We start from the raw sequence: 4023 nt of genomic DNA, 5'->3' as shown, positions 1-4023 counted from the left end.
GTTTCCGAGCCCCCTGCAAGACCCCAGGGTCGCAGTACTCTCGTCTTAGGGCCGGGCGGAAGGTGCCCCAGCGTCCCGTCCCCTAACGAGGCCACTGTTTGTGTTCACTTGAAAAGTAACGGGCACTTGGTGTTTAAAAGGTGGACGGAGCCACGGGCCAGAGCGAAAATGATCCGTGCCTGTCTCTAGCTCGGCTAGCGAAAGCCCCGCGTAAAAACTTTACCAACTGCCTGTGTACAAGTGTTGTCACCCCTCTTTATTTATAATGCGTCCCCTGCCCTTCCTCCAAAGCCTGCTGTGTGGGCAGGCAGGTGGGGAGCGAGAAGGAGCCTTGGGGGCGCTGTGGGCTAGGCGTTGGCGATTCAAGCCCCACAGCCTCTTGGAGAGACAAGCTACGAGACTCTCGCCTTGGTAAAGATTGAGTCGTCCGAATTGACTGGACTTGATTTGGCGTGGTGGGCTCGTTATGAGTTGGTCTGCTAACTGGAAGGTCAGCAGTTTGAAGCCACCTCCCACTCCTCGGGAGAAAGGTGAGGCGAAATTTCTACCCCCATAAAGGTTTACAGTCTTAGAAACTCACAGGTAGTTCTACCTGGCCCTATAAGGTCTCTGTGAGTCGGAATCCACTTAGTGCAGTGACCTTAGTTTAGGGGCCCTTAGTGGTTAAGAATTGGTCTGCAACTTCAAAACGAATTGGTTGGCACTTCAAAACCACCAGCCGCTCTTCGCTCTTCGGGAGAAACATGGGCTTTCTACTCCCCTAAACAGTTACGGTCACGGAAAATCTACCCTGCCCTATAGGGTTGCTGTGAGTCGCTATGGCAGTGAGCTGGCAGCACTGGAGTGGGGTTTTGTTTTTGTTGTTTGGCTTGGTTAGGTGTTTGTCACTGTGCTCCTTTGGTTTCGGTGTTTCCCTGGGCTGCTAACCCAGAGGGGACAAGGAAGAAAGGCCTGGCAATCTACGTCAACCCACCCTCCCCAAATCAGCAACTGACAAGTCAATGGAGTACAGTTCTACCGGGACACAAGTGGGCCGCCCTGAGTTGGAATCCACTGGGGGGGTGGGGGGTGGGCAGGGCCAGGATGTGCACAGCTGGTTTGGTAGCAGCTTTGTAACACCTCAACACCAGAGTTCTCTCTCTGTGGGCACCTTGTGCTGGGGTCTGGTTCTGACAGTCCCTCTGCATTGTGCAGGGTCCCCAGTAAGGGAGCATCCAGTAAATGGAGGTGCAGCACCCCAGAGGAGGCATTTAGAGTGAAAGAGACCCTGCAGTAGACTTGAGGAGGGGGTGCATTAAGAGCAGCCCCGATCAGATTCAGATTACCTGATCATGTGGATGCATGGCCAGGCACTTTGGGCCGGACAGTTGAGAGCAGAGCTCTCTGTACCCTGTACCCTTCACTGGAGGGGTTGTGTGGACTCAGGTCCTGCTGAGTGAAGATGCTGAATGTCCAGGAAGCAAAGTGTACTCTTAACTGTGACCTGCCCACCCTGTACAGATACGCTCCTCAGCCCATTAAACACATAGTGACCCAATGGGACAGAGCAGAACTGCCCCCAGGGGTTCTGGGGCAGTACCTCTTTATGGAAGCTGACAGGTTCGAATTGCTGAACCTTGGATAGCAGCCAGGTGCTTTACTGCTCCCCTAGAGCTCCACTTTCCTCAAAGAGACTGTAAATTATTTGCCACACTCCTCCCCCCTCCTTTGGTGGCTAGTTTGTTGTTTGGCCATCAGGGGTCCTCAAACTTTTTAAACAGGGGGCCAGTTCACTGTCCCTCAGACCCGTTGGAGTGCCGGACTATAGTTTATATATATAAAAAAACTATGAACAAATTCCTATGCACACTGCACGATCTTATTTTGAAGTAAGAAAACCAAAGGGGCAAAAACACCCAGCAGGCGGATAAATGCTCGCCTGGGCCATGTTTTTGACTGAGGTCCTCATGACATCTGGCCATAGGAGTGTGACATGACTTTCTTTTCTCTTGTCCCCCTTTTCTGCACTTGATTCCTTATTATTTTCGATGTTCCATGTGGTCCTAAGGGTCCACTAAGAAGTCACTGAGTCAGTTTTGTCCAGTTAGGATCCCTGCAATGCAGACTTTCCTGGAATGTCCCCAGATGTGCTAGCTGGTCATGTCCCCCACTTCTAGGGAATGCTCTTAAGGGGCTGAGAGGGGGTGGTCCTAGTCTGTTGACATCTGCTGAGCCTGAACCTACCATTCGAGTTCTCTATCAGGGCTCTCTTTCCATTAAAAAAAATGTGCTTTTAAATTTCATGCACACTTATTTTGGTGTTTGGGTCTCTGTATTACAAACATATAGAGTTAAAGGCATAGAATGGTTTATCTATTGCTACATTCAAGAGCAGCTCCATCACCCCCAAATTTGCTGCTGCTGCCCCTCTGTGGTCTACCTTGCACACAATCCCCAGCCCCGGGCCACCGATGTGTCTTCCAGCCCAGTGCCACTGTCCCATTCTATCATCTCACTGTCCCTTTCCACCCCATTCCACCACTGTTGGCATAAACTCAGTGCCCCTGAGTGAGCTCTCTCCTTCCCTTCTCTCCTACCCCTAGTAAACACTGGTAACCTGGGGTGTCGAGATAGTGGTTGGGAGAGTGGTTGGCTACTTTCATAGAAGCAAGGTCACATAGTGTTTGTCCTTTTGTGACTGACTGGCTGTGCTCGGCGTGATGTTCTCAAGGCTCATCCATGTATGACATGAATCAGAAACCCCTTTCTCTACGGTTAAGTAGTGGTCCATGGCTCGCATAGACTGCACCTTGAGCCCCTTCATCTCTTGGTGGACATTTAGATTGCTTACAAACTGCACTGACCACTGGTGGACATTTTGCATTCTGCCTTCAGTTCTCCCAAGTCTGGGTTCTGGGGCTTACACGCTGGTTCTGGAATCAGCTCCTTGCTGTGCCCATTGACGTTCCCACGAGGGTTCCAGTTTTCCACAGCTTCAGGAACATCTGTTGTTTTCTCTGTTTTTGATCACTGCCATTTGAATGGAGGGAAGGTAGTATCTTGTGGTGGCTTTGATGTGCACGTCCCTAAAGCCTGATCCAAGAGTCCTGGTGCTGCAGAGGTTATGCGGCCCACCCACCTCTAACTACAAAGGTTGGAACTAGTGTGGAACTAGTCCCTTCAGGTCAGATCCCCTGCTGGACAGCTGCATTCCCACCCCAGACGTGTTGAATCCGAATCCACTTTTTACCAAGGTCCCCAGGTGAGTCTTACTTTCAGGTGTGCATCTGTAAGGACTACCTGGGATCTTGCGAAAATGTAGATTCTGATTCAGAACGTTTCAGGAAGGAGCCCTGTGGGCCCAGTGGTTAAAGCACTCGCATGAGAACCAGAAGTGGTCATCATTGTTTCAGGCCCACCAGCTGCTCTGCGGGGGAGAAGACCAGGTAACCTGCCCCCATGAGATGATAGCCTTCAGGGCTCCGTCTTGTTAGGTCCCCATGAGATGGAACTGGCTGGACGGCACACAGGAATTAAGACAATGGCTAACGATACTGAGCATCTTTCATGGACTTGTTGGCCGTTTGGATGTCCTATGTCATGGAGATACTGTCTTTTTATTAAGTTCTGGAAGTTTCTAAACATATTTCAGAGATTAGCCCCTTGACTGAGTCCCCAAAATGTCCTCTCAACCTGTTGGTTGTCTCTCCGTTTTCCATTTCCTTTGATGAAGACAAGTATTTCATTTTGACAAGGTCCCTGTTTTATTTATCTGTTCTTTCTTTTGCTGCTTATGGTTTTGTGGTCACACTTGATAATGACATATGGAGAAAAACCAGGTCCCTCAGTCTTGCTTCTGCCTTGTCATCTAAGAATTTCATGGATTTAATTTTTACATATAAGTCCTTGTTCTCTTGTGAGTCAGTTTCTGTGTATGGTGTGAGGCATGAATCTTATTTCATTCTGTACATGGAAATCCAGTTTTCTAGCACTTTTTCTCCAAAAATCAGTTGACCCATAGATGTAGGTACTTATTTCTGGACT

Source organism: Echinops telfairi, unplaced genomic scaffold (assembly GCF_000313985.2).
Source record: "Echinops telfairi isolate 266 unplaced genomic scaffold, ASM31398v2 ScPeMD7_5;HRSCAF=22, whole genome shotgun sequence".
NCBI classification, from domain to species: domain Eukaryota; kingdom Metazoa; phylum Chordata; class Mammalia; order Afrosoricida; family Tenrecidae; genus Echinops; species Echinops telfairi.
This window is presented reverse-complemented; position numbering follows the sequence as displayed.